The sequence below is a fragment of the Periplaneta americana genome, chromosome 14 (assembly GCF_040183065.1).
Source record: "Periplaneta americana isolate PAMFEO1 chromosome 14, P.americana_PAMFEO1_priV1, whole genome shotgun sequence".
In the NCBI taxonomy this organism is placed as follows: Eukaryota; Metazoa; Arthropoda; class Insecta; order Blattodea; family Blattidae; genus Periplaneta; species Periplaneta americana.
Window position 1 is genome coordinate 34,856,780 of NC_091130.1, and position 18,416 is coordinate 34,875,195.

Below are 18,416 nucleotides of genomic sequence, written 5' to 3' on the forward strand. Positions count from 1 at the left end.
AATTTATAATATATTATTAATCTATATTTTCTTAACCAAATTAGATGAAACTTTGTATGGAGACTATTTCTATAAAGCATGGTAACTGTACAAATTTTCAAATCTCTAGTTTCATTAGTTTAGGAAGTTGAAATTTTACATAGGTAGCTTCTTAAATATTTCAGTATGTTCAAGCATGTACTCGGCACGCTTGCCTCGTGCTGACATTTTATCTATAGATGACGTCACAGCGGACTACGTAACAGACTTCAACATAACAAAGCTTTATTAACAAATTGTTAAATTAAACCATAAAATCCAGTTAAACTGAATCGTGTACAGATTTGAAAGCTCGTGTTTAATTTTTTCATTCGCAATTTGTATCCATTCAAGTCTTGTAATTTGGACGTGGAAAGCGATTGTTGATGTGGAGTGAGCGAAAATTATTGCATGTTTGCAAGTAATTATGTAATAATGTATAAAATATTAATTATGGAATAAATAAATTACACAGAAAGCTGCCTATTTACTCTTTAAATTACGTATAGGTTTGTGCTGTCTATCTTTTACAGGTGAAGGTTATTGGCATTTGAAGGTGTTATATCGCGTTATGAACTAAACACTAACTATATTTCGTTCTGTAATGTCTGACAGGAGACGTAAATATTGTCTGCAGAGAAGGAGAGAAGTATAATTGGTATTCAACTAATAGCAGAGGTCTCATTCCACGCTTGACTTGAAGTTCTACTCCCGCCCACCTTCAAGACAAGCGTCAAATAAGACCTCTGCCATTGGTTGAATAGCAATTATACTTCTCCCCTTCTCTGCCGGCAAGTTTACTTCTCCTGTCAGACATTATGGAACGAAGTATAGAGCAGATGAAGTTATTATTCAATTTCATAAATTATTTTTCACATATTTCAATTAAAATCTAAAAAGAGAAAACAATTAGCACTAAATCCTAAACAAGATTAACGACTGACTACACTGCTTTCACACTGTTTCAATACTGACTAAAATTTGTTAATTTTATTTTTAAAAAGTTTATTCTTTGTTGAGAAGAAAGAACTTGGGCGATAGTCGATACCTTTAAGAGGAATGGCGCGAACAATGGCTATTTGTTTAGGATCAGAGAAACATTAGCGCTGTTACGTTTCAAACATTACATTAATCGGCATTCATTTTTAGAATCTAAAAACGGATAAGCTCTTCCGTTTGTCTAATCCGTGCTATTTTTCATAAAATGTGGATGGACAGATGGACATAAAGACAGACAGACAGACAGACCGTTGTATGCTCCCCTGCTGTCAGTGCTGCACTGGCCAACACAGGAATGGCGCATACTTTATACTGTAGCCTATCTCGATATATGCAATTTTAACGTTGCATCAGTTAGAATTTCGCCTGTGTACCGATGTGTGCCTTTTGGGAATGTTACGTCTCATGTTGTCTGAGATGGAAATCTAACGCCAAGCTAACTCTCGCCACTTGGCCTGTAATCTCACAACTTTATTTTCCTTTTAGATAACAAAAAAAAAACTACAGGTCATTTCCATAAGCATAATAATAATACTAATAATAATAATAATAATAATAATAATAATAATAATAATAATAATAATAATAATAATAATGGTTTATTTTAACTGGCAGAATTAAGGCCATTCGGCCTTCTCTTCCACTTATCCATAATGATAAAAAAATACTACAATGCTATGAATATAACATAATTAATACAATACAATACAATTCAAAGCAATACAATACTACAAATACAAGACAATATAATACATAATTAATATAATACAATGACAATTCTAATGCAACTCATAAAAATATGCACGTAATAGTTGGAGAGATGGACTGATAGATATGATGAGATAAGATAAGATACCGTAAGATAAGACAAGAGAAGATAACATAAGATAAGATTAAATTTAGATAGATACATAGACAACCAGGCAGAAAGTGACAGACAGAAAGTCAGATAGACGGATTGACGAGCAGGTGGGAAGGTCAACAGGCAGACAGATAGACGGACAGAAAGACGGACATACCGACGAAACGACGGAAGGACAGACAGAGAGATGGACGAATCGACGGACAGACAGGCAGAGAGATAGACGGAAAAACAGACCGCGGACAGACGGACGGACGGACGAACCGATGGACAGACAGACAGACAGACAGACAGATAGATAGGTAGGTAGGTAGGTAGACAGACAGACAGACAGACAGACAGACAGACAGACAGACAGACAGACAGACAGACAGACAGACAGACAGACAGACAGACAGACAGACAGACAGACAGACAGACAGATAGATAGATAGATAGATAGATAGATAGATAGATAGATAGATAGATAGATAGATAGATAGATAGATAGATAGATAGATAGATAGATAGATAGAAGAGAGCTAAAAAAAACTTAAAAATATAGAATCCTTTTCCTTAATGTATCAATTGCTCTAGATATTCCCATGTATCGAGGGTATCGAGATATGTAAAATATCAATGGCCCAAATCAGTGTCTAAACATGGGGTATATAATTACGATTCATTGTCTAACCACCCGGTATATGATGATTCAATAATGTCTAAACATCCAGTATATGATTATGATTCAGTGTCTTAACATCCTGTCACTAACTATGATGCAGTAAACATAAGTTTATATATATATATATATATATATATATCTTACTTTTATCCACATTGTCTAATGTTATCGCAGTGAATATATTTAAGGGTTAAAAGAAATTAATGAAAAGTCACTTTTGATACAGTTTGGAGTGAAGGAAATAAAAAACGAAGTTCCCAAGGTAGTAAAGAATTCAATGAAAATATGAGATAATGGACTAACACGAAAACATAAAAGTCCACGCCCTGGGCACACAGCATGGATTCGGACTCACGCTAGAATCCCAGCTATTGCGTGCTTTCGTCATTAATTTATCAGGATCTTTTACTTTTTGGATAACAAAGAAGGCTGTAGTTGCATTGCTCTATGATATTAACCTCAAATTTACTTGGCGTGAAAAAATGAAATTCCCAGAGTGGACCACTCGCATACAGATCCGTGTTATACAAACGGAAACTTCAGGTTTTCCGAGAAAACTGATGACTTTTCGTCACGCCATGATAAGGTAGAAATAACTGTGAAAAAAATATATTAAAATGCAATATGCATATAAATGTATTACCAGAAACACATTAAAAAATGATATTTCTTAAATAACAGTATGTGTGTTATTCATTCCTGGGGTCCATTTCTAGGGCCACTGGATCAAATATGAGTATGACTTAATTCTACATCCATTTATACGTCCAATGAACTAAATCTCTGATACTTACAAATGGCTTTTAGAGAACCCGAAGGTTCATTGCCGCCTTCACATAATCCCGCCATCGCCGGTCCCTATCCAGTGCAAGATTAATCCAGTCTCTACCATCATATCCCGCCTCTCTCAAATTCATTTTAATAATATCCTCCCATCTGCGTCTCAGTCTCCCCAAAGGTATTTTTCCCCTCAGGTCATCCAACTACCACTCTATACGAAATTCTGGGTTCATCCATACGTGCTACATTCACTGACCATCTCAAACGTCTGGATTCAATGTTCCTAATTATTTTGGAGAAGAAAGCAATGCGTACAGTCCTGCGTTGTGTAACTTTCTTCATTCTCCTCTACTTTTTTTTTATTTTAGTAGGTTATTTTACGACGCTTTATCAACATCTTAGCTTATTTAGCGTCTGAATGAGATGAAGGTGATAATGCCGGTGAAATGAGTCCGGGATCAAGTACCGAAAGTTATCCAGCATTTGCTCATATTGGGTTGAGGGAAAACTCCGGAAAAAACCTCAACCAGGTAACTTGCCCCGACCTGGAATCGAACCCGGGCCACCTGGTTTCTCGGCCAGACGCGCTAACCGTTACTCCACAGATGTGGATCATTCTCCTGTAACTTCATCTCTCTTAGCCCTAAATATTTTCCTAAGCACCTTATTCTCAAACACTCTTAACCTCTGTTCCTCTCTCAAAGTGAGAGTCCAAATTTCACAACTATACAGAACAACCGGTAATATAACTGTTTTATAAATTCTAACTTTCAGGTTTTTGAAAGCAGACTGGTTGACAAAAGCTTCTCAATCGAATAATAATAGGAATTTCCCATTTTTATTCTGCATTTAATTTCCTGTCGAGTGTCATTTGTATTTGTTTATGTTGCTCCAAGATAAATGATAAAAATGATAAATTTCCAATTTTTATATTTCCATTTCGTACTATGTTCTGGTCACGAGACATAATCATATACTTTGCCTTTACGGGTTTTACTTCAAACCCTATCTTGTTACTTGCTTAAAGTAAAATTTCAGTGTTTTCCCAAAATAGCCGCATACTAGCCATACCAACACATAAGACATCATCGTATTCATCATGATACACAATCTCGCTCTCGCGCTTGTGGAATACCCTACCCAGTGACATCAGAGACTGTCGGAATTTAGTAGCGTTCAAAAGCAAACTTATTGAGCATTTTCTTACTGCGTAGAGTAGGTTTAATTTTTACTTAATTAATAAAAAAAATGTTTCTCTCTTCTTAACTTTTACAATAAACTGTCTAGCTTTTATTAATCAGTTAATCTTTTAGTACTTTGATTTTTATTGTATTTGTAAATTTAATATTAATTGTAATTATAATTGTAATTGTATTCTTAATATTGCAGTTGTAATCCCCTGGTAGAAGGGAAGAGAAGGCCTAATGGCCTTATCTTTACCAGGTTAAATAAATAAATAAATAAATAAATAAATAAATAAATAAATAAATAATAGTTTGGGTATCTTTTCCTAAAATATTCACATCATCCGCATAGACAAGAGCTGATGTAATCCACATGATATAAATCGGGAAAGTTAATGATAATGATGATGATGATGATGATGATGATTGTATTGTCGATGATGATGATGATGATGATGATGATGACGACGACGTTTCAAATAATTCTACTGATAGCTATACTAAAGGTTATTTGAAAACTTCTGTAAAGAATTGTTGATGTAAAGTGAGTCACATGGATTGACCAGCCTCTGTATAAATTAATATAAAATGAACTGAACTCAAGATAGCCTATAGCGCTATTTTGCATTCATAAAGAATTACGTATGGATCTGCATGAAGCAGTAGGACTGGATGCAATGTGCGAGAAATGGAACAGAAGATGTACTACAGAGGTGTAGTAAAAGGAGTGAGAGAGAAAGAGAGGGGTGAATGTCCATCAGGGAACCAAAAAGAGAGAATTAAGAGAGAGAAAAAAAGCTATAGAGGGAAAATAAAGGGTAAAGGAGAAGGAGAGGTACGGGGGCATATGTGTATGCAGTCACATGTGAGTACTGGACGCTGTAGAGATATGCAGTTGTGAGTTGATCGTGTACAGTAAGTGCGTGTGAGTATGTGTGTGTTGAACAGGATGACCATTGACTAGTAAGTATTATAATTGTACGTCACGCTCCGTAACTTTACGAAAAAAAGCACAAAACTCGTATTATTTACAGTAATACATTACTATGTTAAACTTGCACTGTAATTCCACATCTGTGTCAGTGATTATTTCATAAATGTGGTCAGGAAAGGCTCAGTTCTAGTGTATACATTATCATTTTTCAGCAAAATTATATGTTGTGATCGTCTAATATGGTTGGTCGGTTATCCTACAGAGTGGGTGGGATATTTTAGTTAGAGAGGGGAGTTATGACAATAGAGGCCATTACAAAATGTTGTGGGAGTTACTTTATGTTTGCTGGTCGAATACAATACGAAAATTACTTCTCAAAACTTCAATTCTTAGCGATTCATTACGATTTTTCTTTCTGCGTAATAATCTCACGGAAACGGTAAGTTAAAATGTTCCTGGTTGGTTGCTTTCGGGAGGGAGGAACGTAGGTGGGATTATTTAAACCGCGAGTAGTGGCCATATTGATATCAGTGACGTAATGTTCGAAACGTATCGCGCATTCGAAAGATTCTATTGAAAGTTCCACAAGTGTCTAGTTCATCATAGTACATATAAATTATTACATCTTACTTTAAAAAATCAATGAGTTAAAAAACTATAAAATCTATACAGCCTATTTATAGAGCAATATAAGTTTTAAATATTGAAAACTTGTATTTAATAGAATTTTTCTAACTGATTCATAAATATCCGTTACAGGATTTAAACTTCTATATTTGAAAATGTTGTTTATATCCTTTAACTTTAGATTCAACTCTATTTTTATAGGCCTACTAAAGAACTGAATATTTTATTTTTTTCCCTCCGCCATGTTGTTTCTTCCTTCACTTGTTTATGAACGTGAAAAAAAAAACAGCAACTTTTGGATGCTCTAGGCCTATATGACAATGTTAGTTATAACAAAGAGTGGGTTTATTTTTCACTAATTTTTGGATGACATGATTTAAAAACATACTGAAAACACAATTATGCATTTTATTAGGCCTATTTATATTTGATTTATTTATTAAATAAACACAGACATGTAGCGACTTATAGAATATTAAATCACACTGTAGATGTAAACAATCTTCAAAATTTTTCTGGTAATGCCTTTGCCATTCACTTAATGCCATGTGCAAATAAATCAATCGGAGAACGCTGCAATAATTTCACCAATATGACGATCAAGTCAAAACTTGAAACTGTAATTGCCTTATCAGCCGGTATTGAGTTAGCCTATATATGTGTCACAATATTCCTATCCATGTCGAGATCTTGCTTACATCCCACAATCCCAACCATAAAAAATATATGTATTCCTTTCTGCTACCAGCAATCGTAGTAAAGACGCCATTATTTTAGTTCAACTTGTCATCAATATGGCTCCGTTACTGGATATGTAGTAGGGATGGTCCTCTCATTACTGTTTTCAACCCCGTCCGCAAGAGGGTAGTGTAAACCAACCACAAAATTTGGATCGATAAGATAGCTTACTACAGGCAAACTGCAAGTATAAAGAGATTAAATTGATGCTCACTTGTTGAGGAAACGTTTCCATGAATATAGCTGTAAATATGATAGATGCTAAAATATTTACAGAGTATACTTTTAAAATGATCACAAATATCCTTGCATAGGTCCTTTAAAATAATTAAATACAACAATAAAAATGATATTTAATAGATACACAAATAAATAAATGAAAAGATAAATACATGGATAAAAACATTAATAGATAAATAAATAAATAAATAAATAAATAAATAAGATAGTTGATAGCCGTCTCAACCAGGGTTTAATAATCGGCCTCCTAATCAATTCTACATGAATATTTATATTTAATTCAATTTTTTCTTTAATAGAAACCCTAGTTAGATAGGCTATCATTGAGAAATTTATTGGAAATGCAACAAACGGTTTAGGCTACAAGACAAATTACATTTTATAAAGAATATAAGTGATGATTAATTATCTTAATCGATGACTTCAGTGCAGTGGAGGATATCATGTCCAGGGTGCTGTCAGAAACTTTTTATTTTCGGAAGACTCTAAGGACTCCCGTGGAATTATGCCTCTTGCCCCAATCCTAATTCCTATAACGTCCCATAAATACAAAAAAATAATAAATAAATAAATAAATAAATAAATAAATAAATAAATAAATAAATAAATAAATAAATAAATAAATAAATAAGCTAAACTTAGATGTTTTAAGTGAGCAAACAAATTCGAAATTAAAATAAACCATTATTAATTTTAATTGCAGTGCAATTATTACAAAAGACAAAGTATAGGCCTATGATTATATCTCGTGACCAGAATATAGTACGAAATGGAAATATAAAAATTGGAAATTTATCCTTTGGCGAGGTGGAAAAATTCAAATATCTTGGAGCAACAGTAACAAATGTAAATGACACTTGGGACGAAATTAAACGCAGAATAAATACGGAAAATGTCTGTTATTATTCGGTTGAGAAGATTTTGTCATCCAGTCTACTCTCAAAATAGCTGAAAGTTAGAATTGATAAACAGGTTATATTATGGGTTGTTCTGTATGGTTGTGAAATTTGGACTCTCACTTTGAGAGATGAACAGAGGCTAAGGGTGTTTGAGAATAAGGTGCTTAGGAAAATATTTGGGGCTAAGAGGGATGAAGTTACAGGAGAATGGAGAAAGTCACACAATGCAGAATTGCAGGCATTGTATTCGTCACCTGACATAATTAGGAACATAAAATCCGGAGGTCTAAGGGCAGGGCATGTAGCACGTATGGGCGAATCCAGAAAAGCATATAGAGTGTTAGTTGGGAGGCCGGAAGGAAAAGTACCTTTGGGGACGCCGAGACGTAAGTGGAAGGATAATATTAAAATGGATTTGAGGGAAGTGGGATATGATGGTAGAGATTGGATTAATCTTGCTCAGGATAAGGACCAATGGCGGGCTTATGTGAGGGTGGCAATGAACCTCCGGGTTCTCTGAAAACTATTTGTAAGTAAGTACAATATTAGTACATTTCACATCAAGAATTAAACTTAAAACTTAAGGAAATTGAAAATACATATTAATATTTAAGTATATATCTAAAAATAAATTTATTAAGCATAAATACCAAATATACTATTAATTTATTTTCTACATGGCTCAATAAATTCAAAATCTGAATGTCGTACTTTTTCAAAGAACGTTACATTATTTTCGCATAGATATCCAAGAGATGCTTAAAACAAGCTGAGCCGATAATCATTATTACAGACTTAGAATAATATCTTTGTGTAAGTTAAAGTAAATGAATAAATAATATAGAAATAAATATACAAGCAAACAAAAGAAATAAAAATAAGAAAAGCAATTATGTTCATATAACTTACAAATAAAATAAACGCATAGTGTAAATAAAGAAACGAATAAAATAAAAGTAATAAATACATAGAAATATGTTAAAGTATAAAATATTGCAACATTAACAAACACATACTTATAATATCGTCTAATAATTTTTTTAATTTTAATATTTAGAATTTCATCAACTCAAATCAACCATCTCAAAAGCCTTCTAAATTTATATATTATCTTCTAAAGATGTGATATAACGTTCTTTGAAAAGAAATTTATCAATTTATCGATAATAATTGTTTATATTTACGTCTGATTGAGGTTCTGGCTGATATGTACATCTACTACCAGCTAGTAATCTTACTTGACGTTATGTGTCAGAGGAAGAACAATTATTTGTATGCATCTGAAGTCTGACTAGTGTAATATGTAGCTAATCGGCAATGTATGCAATGGAGGGGGAAAGGAACTGGCCACTCTGCCCTATTATCTCCTAGCCTAATTGCCTCATAAGTGGTGCCATGTTGGTATCGCTTGTGAGGTTCAGATCTGTCTTCGGACAGTTGAGTAAACAACTTTGTTACGTTTCTGATAAAACTGTTAGAGGAAATTAAACGCAGAATAAATATGGGAAATGCCTGTTATTATTCGATTGAGAAGTTCTTGTTATCTAGTCTGCTCTCAAAAAAACTTAAAGATAGAATTTATAAAACAGATATATTACTGGTTTCTTCTATATGGTTGAGAAACTTGGACTCTGACCTTGAGAGAGGAATCTATTAAGGGTATTTAAGAATGAGGTGCTTAGGAAAATATTTGGGGCTAAGAGGGATTTGGTTACAAGAGAATGGAGAAAGCTACACAATGCAGAATTGCAGTCATTGTATTCTTCAACCGACATAATAATTAGAAACATTAAATCCAGACGTTTGAGATGGGCTGGGCATGAGTGAATCCAGAAATACATATAGAGGGAAAAGTACCTTTGAGGGGGGGGGCCGAGATGTAGATGGAAGGATAATATCTGTGGCCGGGAGGAAAAAGGTCTTAAGTCAATTTTTTGTGAAAATGAGATTTTTATATATTCTGAAAGCGAAAAAATTGTCTACAATTTGGTAAAACGGTTGTAGTCAAATGAGAATCCTGACTGGATTTATAGAGGTTACCAAGTGTCCTAAGTACTTTTTGAATCGAGCACAGACAGAATAAAGGACTTAAGAATATTTAATACTTTATTCCTTACAAACAACACATTTTTACTTTCCATGCTTCCCTATTAAAAAGCTCTAACTTGTATTTTAGCTATTTCATCACATACTGATGCCCTTTCCTTTTAAAACTTTAAGCATCAGGTAAACAGTCCTATATTGTTTAAGACATATTTTGCATTCTTAATAATTTACATTTCCTATTTATTTTGACATGAAAAAGATCTTAAGTCTTAATTAAAATAACTCTGTAATTGACACCAATTTCAATCTTTCTACTGTTCTCCTGAAAAGTATAAAATTTTTACTTAAGACCTTTTTCCTCCCAGCCACAGATATTAAAATGGATTTGAGGGCAAATGATTGTAGGTACTGGATTAATCTTGGTCAGGATAAGGGTCGATGGCGGGCTTATGTGAGGGAGGCAATGTACCTCCGGGTTCTCTAAAAGTCATTTGTAAGTATAAGCAATTTCTCTTTTCTTTTAGTAGTATTTAATGAATATCTCTGATCAAGAAGTTAGATTTTTTTTTTCAGAATATGATTTCTTTTCCATGTTATAAAATTCTCCTCTGTAGCTCTACTGATACTGCACTAAAATGAATTAAACGTCTAGCTGGGAAGAAGTGTAATTTTTTTTTTCACCAAATTACCAAGAAATATTATCTTCTGTTGCTTTATAGTCCTCATAAAGACACTATTACGGGCCAAAATATAAAAAAATTAGTCACAAATAAAGTACTGGAAGTGTTGGGGACGTTATTTTACTTTAATTCGAAAGAAATCTGTGTAAATGCGTCTTTTCCATTGACCAAGTGTGTAACTGCTACACCATTGAAGTATGTTTTTGAAGTAGGCCATATAGCACAATATAGAACGATATTGCGTTTATAACAATTTCATATTCTGCATCGGCGCTGCATTTCAATCTGACACAGGTACAAATATTATAATACAATTGCACTTGTCCTACATAACATATATCTCTACCACCCGATCCTGAATGGCAGACACGTGTTGCAGGAGCTACTACTAGTTTTTTCGTCTCCGCATAATAGCCTGTTACTCTTTTCTGAGATTTCTTATAAAATAGTACTTCTTATAAAACGAAACCCGTTATTTGCCTGCAGACGACTGTGAATTTTTTGAGTGAAACTTGTATTATGCCGACGAAACCAGAAATGTTTGCAGGCGGATGCCTTGTGCCAATTGTGCTCCATATTTATTCAGTTACAATGATCACGCGACTGGACTTCTGTCTGTCTGTCTGTCTGTCTGTCTATATGGCTGGCGTTTCTGTGCATTAGTTTTTTATTCAAGGACAATTCATTTATTTACATTAAAAAGATACATTAAGAAACTATTATATACATAAAACACAAATACAAATTAAGGAATTTACCCCGTATGAACAAACGCTCGTGGTCGGGAGTAAACTGATCTGTAAATACGCAGAAAGAAGAAGACAAAATAAACAAATTAATCTAAGCAATAAAATAGCACAGATTACAAAAACTAGAGCCTAGGCCCTGGCCTATATGATAAAGAACAATTACAATTTAAAATGTTTATAACCAATATTCACACGTATAATAATATAAGACTAACATTTACTAATTAATTATCTAACCCTATGTTAATTTTCCTTAATAATTTCTTTAATTTTCGGTTTAAATTTAATCATTACAACTTACTTGCTAATGGCTTTTAAGGTACCCGCAGGTTCATTGCCGCCCTCACATAAGCCCGCCATCGGTCCCTATTCTGTGCAAGATTAATCCTGTCTCTATCATCATATCCCACCTCCCTCAAAGCCATTTTAATATTATCCTCCCATATGTTGTATCTGTTACCCAGATATATTCTGCAGGACTGTCTTCCTTGCTGATAAAAGGCAAGGAAAAGGGAATTTATCTGTTGTATCTGATCCAAGATATCTTTTGCGAATTACTTTCCGTGGTGATAAAAGGCCAGGAAGAGGAAACTTATCTGTTGTATCCGTTACAGAAATATATTCTGCAGGACTGTCTTCCTTGCTGATGAAAAACAAGGAAAAGGGGCCTTATCTGTTGTATTAGTTACCAATATATATTCTGCATAATTGCCTTCCTTGATGTTAAAAGACAAGAAAAAGAGGACAAACTATTGAATCCATTACTAAGTTATATTCTGCACACATTAGTGATAAATATCTTTTAAAGGCTTTAAGTTAACTTTAAACTAATATCCTTCAAAACTATAAATAAAGATTAAATTTCTTGGAGGAGATCCAATTTTATATCAACATTTATTCTGATTTTTTGGTCACCCAGAAATATATATTTTAATTCTACTGTTTTCCTTGCTGATAAAGGCCAATGAAAAGGGAACTTCTGTTGCAGGCCTATATATATTCTGCAGAGCTGCCTTCCTTGGTGTTAAAAGGCAAGAAAAAGGGAACTAATTGAATCCATTACTAAGCTACATTCTGCAGGATTGCCTTCCTTGCTGATAAAAGGCAGTGAAAAGGGAACTTCTGTTGTAGGCCTATTTGTTACCAGATATATTCTGCAGAGCTGCCATCCTTGGTGTTAAAAGGCAAGAAAAAGGGAATTAATTGAATCCATTATTAAGCTATATTTTGCAGGATTACCTTTCTTACTGATAAAAGGCAACGAAAAGGGAACTTCTGTTGTAGGCCTTTCTGTTACCAGATATATTCTGCAGAGCTACCTTCCTTGGAGTTAAAAGACAAGAAAAAGGGAACTATCTATTGAATGAATTACTAAGGTATATTCTGCAGGACTGGCTTCCTTGCTGATAAAAGGCAATGAAAAGGGAACTTCTGTTGTAGGCCTATCTGTTACCAGATACATTCTGCAGAGCTGCCTTCCTTGGTGTTAAAAGGCAAGAAAAAGGGAACTAACTATTGAATGATTTACTAAGGTATATTCTGCAGGACTGGCTTCCTTGCTGATAAAAGGCTACGAAAAGGGAACTTCTGTTGTAGGCCTATCTGTTACCAGATATATTCTGCAGAGCTGCCTTCCTTGGTGTTAAAAGGCAAGAAAAAGGGAACTAACTATTGAATCCATTACTAAGATATATTCTGCAGGACTACCTTCCTTGCTGATAAAAGGCAATGAAATGGGAACTTCTGTTGTAGGCCTATCTGTTACCAGATACATTCTGCAGAGCTGTCTTGCTTGGTGTTAAAAGGCAAGAAAAAGGGAACTAATTGAATCCATTACTAAGCTACATTCTGCAGGATTGCCTTCCTTGCTGATATAAGGCAATGAAAAGGGAGCTTCTGTTGTAGGTCTATCTGTTACCAGGTATATTCTGCAGAACTGCCTTCCTTGGTGTTAAAAGCCAAGAAAAAGGGAACTATCTATTGAATCCATTACCAAGATATATCCTCCAGGACAATTTTACTAATAATAAAGCTCATAGATAGTTCCAGAACATTAAATGTTTCTACTCTGTGATATGGTGGAAAATTGAAGACCTCCCTCGAAAAAAAGTGTAACATCAAAGCAACGAAATAATTATGTGCCTTCTGTGGAAAAAGTAGTTCTTGAAGCTTTCATTTACAGCAATAAATGACTGCATCCAATATCTGTATAAACTCGTATCACTGATTAATCAAATGGTTTTGCTAGTAAGTATAGGTCTATAGAAATATGCCCCTGAAATTATTTTCTATTCACCTGAAACGTATATTATAGATTTATTGGTTACACCCGTATTCAAGGAAGGTCTTCAATTGTAAAAATCTTGCACCATAACATTTCTATGTTATGGTCCTATAACAATGACCTGCTTATTAGTCCTTCAGCTTATGGCGCTACCGCCATTAACACTCTGGAAATTGTAGGATACTAAAGCGTTATGAGAAGGTAGAGTAACAAGTAGGAGATGCTCTGGACACGTGACCTAGGAGTTAAATTTTGTTACATAAAAGATTTAGCTTTCATAATGCACAAAAATCAACACATATATTTCATCTTGTGAGTGACTCAGTTTTAATTTGGTACGTAGAATTTCACCGCTTAGCTTTCAGACAATGTGCTGGATTCCAGCTTCTACTAACAAATGAGTTGCTCTCCGCCTAGGTATTCATGCTCGAATTCCACCACCGGAAGAACAATACTAGTCATTCGTTTTATATACGACACTGACTGTACACAGAGGCACCTTCACTAATCACCTAATTAGCTTCTTCTTCTATTCATTTGTCTTCTTTTCCTTCCTTCTTGTTGATCTTCTTCCGTTACGCGTACTCATCGTACTTTTACATCTCCATGTTCTTCTTCTTCCCTTCTTGGCTGTCGTTCTCTTTACCTCTCGTCATCTCTCTCTTTCTAACGGAATTCTGTATACCAATCTCACTTTACTCAGAACACATTTTCGAGCTTTCTAATCTTACATAACAGGAAAGCACAGTAGGACTTTAATGACATTATACCAGCACGTTATTGGGCTTCACCGTAGGCTATGTAAGGATGTAATATTGACAATAGATAAAAGCAATGTTGAATCTACTTTTGAATTGCGCTTATATCTGTTAAATTTCTATAATAATAATAATAATAATAATAATAATAATAATAATAATAATAATAATAATAATAATAATAATAATAATAATAATAATTAGAGCCCGGATGTATGCCAAAATGCCTTTTTTTACTAGGTGGAAGTAAGTCATTACTTGTATAGATATAAATATGATTTGGAGTAAGTCAAAGTAATAGGGCCAATTTTTATTTTGCCTATTTTGCCTTTTTAAGGTGTTTCTTACTAATAAATGCCTTTTTTTTTGTCATTTTAAAGCAATATTTCTTGTTTATTTGCAATTTTCTAATTAACTGTAGTGTAATGTGTACGAAATTTAAATATTTGAAACAATGACTAACTTTACTAACAATAGTAAATAAAAGTAATGTATTTCGATGCTTAATCTGCTAATAATTGTGATTTGATACTATTGGTGTAATATGAATAAAGATCGACAATCCACAGTTACAAATATATTTTCATGTCTTCACGATACCAGCAATCAGCTTTATAATTTTAAATATTAAGCTCGTTCTCATAGAAGTTGTCACTTAGCATTTCCAATTGTTTGCTTTCATATTTTCAAAGACGCTAAAATTTATAAGAGTATATGCCGCTCATTATTTAGATTACTATGTTACTATTATGTTCACAAATTGTGGTCGAGTAGAAGATCTTACAAAGTAGAAACATATAGTTCTTCTTATAGTTTGTCTATTTTGAGAAAAATTATTATTATTATTTAAATATAAAACAGGATAATAAAATTATCCTTTTTCAGTGAATGTTACTTTTGATTTAATATAAAATGTAATGTAATGTCTATCCCCTTTAGAGGGTCTGATGGCGGATGGGAGGTATAAAATTAAAACGCTATGCTTTCATGACCTCGGCACTAGAAAGAGATGGTGTGGTCAGTACCACTCTCTGACCACCCTTTTACCTCCTCGGAAAGACCCGATACTTAATTTGATAGTAAAGCGTGTTTCGTTCTGAAAGTTTGACAACGAGAAATTTCATATACCTTATTCTCCCAAACATCTGTACTGTAGCTTATATATTTTTTCGTATCTCTACCACTCTGTATCACAGCATGACAGAGATTGTCGGACATCATCAAGTTTCAGAAATAAATTAAAACTGCACTGCTTCGATTTGGATTCCCTTCATTTATAAGCCATTTTGTCTGAAACATCTTTTATAAATAATACAAATTTATCACTTTCTCGATCACCAGATTACTAAAATGGTAACAATTTCTATAGGTATTTTTATTATTTTAATACATTCCATTTTTTTTTTCTAATTCATTATGTTTTCCCTTGTAACTTATATACTGATTGATTTACTAACGTTGTATTTCAGCCTCTAGATCTGTATTTTAATCTATTGTATTGTGGTAATATTTTCATTTTGTATTATCCCAAGAATGTAAGAGAGGACCTTATGATCATAATTCCGCCAGTATAACTGGATGGATGGATTGATGCATGAATAGATGGATGGATAGATGGATTAATGGATGGATGGATGGATGAACGGCGGGCGGGCAACGAACGAACCAATGAACGAAAGAATTAATTAATTAATTAATTAATAATTAAGCAAGTAAGTAAATAAATAAGTAAAGAAGTCAATAAATAAATAAACAAAAAAATAAATAAGTAAATTAACAAGTAAATAAAAACAATAGAAAAATAAAGCAATCAAAAATAGATAAATAAAAAATTAATAGACAAATAAATAAACAAATAAATAAACGCTTAACTGAATATACAAGTAAGCAAATGAATAAACAAGTCAATAAATAAAGAAATAAAGAAGTAAAATAAATAATTATATAAGTACGAAAAAAATTTATACTATAGGCCCTACATATAGTATATGAAGAGTCCACTGCAAGAATGATGGATGTCATTTGGAATACATTTTGCAGGAGAAGCAATTGAAAGTTTGAAATGCTTAGCGTTCAAAGCTTAACTGTGATTTTCCGATCATTACTGGATAATGACTATCAGAGTTAATTAGCACTTTGTATGGAAACAATATTGGAATTTTAAGGCAATATCCACACACTTATATGGAAATTATGTGATAAAAGTATGATTTTATGCAATTGTAATATGTAGGAATGGTTTGATTTTCTTTATCAGTACATTAATTGTTGTTTGTGACTGATAATAGATCACTCAATATATTTTGGGGGTACATTATTGTTAGTAATGTTGTGATTATTATAATTATTTATTTTGTTTAACAAGTATTTGAGGTTCTTTAACCCTTTGAGACATATTTTTTTGTACTAAGTATGAGATAACAAATAACATTAAGTAAAGGAATTGAAATAATTTTGGACTAAATGTCACAATAATGCAAATACTCGTACAATGTCACAATGTTTCCTTTTGTACGGATTGTAATAAGTAGAAGTATAATAATTCTATCATATATACAGAAATATTTACTTATTTTGAACTAGGAGATTCTCACTCAGATTGTTCAACATTGTTTTGGGAGCATTGTTTTATTAAGTATTGTGTCTGTTTGGAATGTTTTTGTTATTGCTATAATAATAATAATAATAATAATAATAATAATAATAATAATAATAATAATAATAATAATAATTCTTTATTTATACTGGCAGAGTTAAGGCCATAGGGTCTTCTCTTACACTCTACCAGGTCGCAAAGTATACAAGCAGTTAAAATTTAACAAAAAGTTAAAGAACAGAATACTAACATATTACAAAAAAAATTATGATAATAACAGCATAATAAAATCGACACTAAACAACATGAAAATAAGACCATAATAAAAAAAGAAAGTAAAATACATTGGAATATAGTGAAAGCAACTCATTTAGTACAAATAGTTAATATGGAAAAACGTAAGGAAGAATGTATCAAAATGGAATGTAATAAAATAATAAAAAAAGAAAAGAAATACGAAAATTAAATAAAATTTACGATAAAAAGGCTATGATAATAAATTCATCGGCTGATAAAGAGAACAAAAAGGGGAAAAGAAGGAAAAAGAAATATATAGCCTATATTTTTACAAAACTATGGCAGAGAAAAGGGCTTATAACTGAAATGAATCTAATTCAAAAAGTGCAATTTTAATTTATTTTTGAAACTAGACAATGTCCGACAGTCTTTGACATGTTGTGGTAGAGAGTTCCAGAGATGAGCTGCAGAGACGGTGAAAGATGAAGAGTGGAAGGATGTTCTGTGTATACTTGTATATAGTATATGTATATAGTTTTGTGTTGTAATAAAAAAAATGCCATATAACTCTCTATGTACATTCTATATGTCTTAAGCTATGCATTGACAGTCTTGGTTCATTTTCGACAAGAAAGTGACATTCATCATTCTTGCAGTGGACTCTTCATATGTGTATACTGGTCGGTGACTCGAGAGACGCGTAATAGGTATTTAAATATTAAAATGTATATAAAGTCGCCCTGAATATTTTACTTGAAACGTTCACTAACTTTACTATATTTGTAGAGAATATATTTCATATCCCACTATTATTGTAAGAGAAATTTTTGTCCTAGACAAAGTAAGAAATCGGAAGAATTACTGCATGATTCTTCCCACTGAAATTGCACTCATTTTTATGCTTGCAAATCAGTTGTGGGCGTTATCTTACAATTAGCAAATGCCAGACGAGAGTTTTTATGAGAATGTCATTCATCAGCAGCAGCAGAGTTATATTTGAAAATAGACTGCAATTTATAATGAAACATCTAAGAAATAATATTAACAGCATTTTCATTTTTTTTAAATAAAATCCATGTTGACGTCATATTGATATGTTTTCTCTTTTTCGTTTATGCGTG

General features: G+C 32.8%; 2 long non-coding RNA genes across 3 annotated transcripts in view; one reads left to right on the top strand and one right to left on the bottom strand.

Annotated features, from left to right (window-relative positions):
- LOC138713255 (uncharacterized) overlaps positions 1-18,416 on the bottom strand; it is a 1,167,998-nt gene that overhangs the window by 185,636 nt on the left and 963,946 nt on the right. The gene's annotated exons all lie outside the window — the stretch shown is intronic.
- The window catches only part of LOC138713253 (uncharacterized), a 397,650-nt gene continuing 384,483 nt past the window's right edge, over positions 5,250-18,416 (top strand). Inside the window, exon 1 of one of the 2 annotated variants that reach the window (XR_011335806.1) lies at positions 5,250-5,470. This is a non-coding gene — a long non-coding RNA (uncharacterized lncRNA). The remainder of the gene's footprint in view (positions 5,471-18,416) is intronic. The other variant, XR_011335807.1, reaches the window with a different exon arrangement.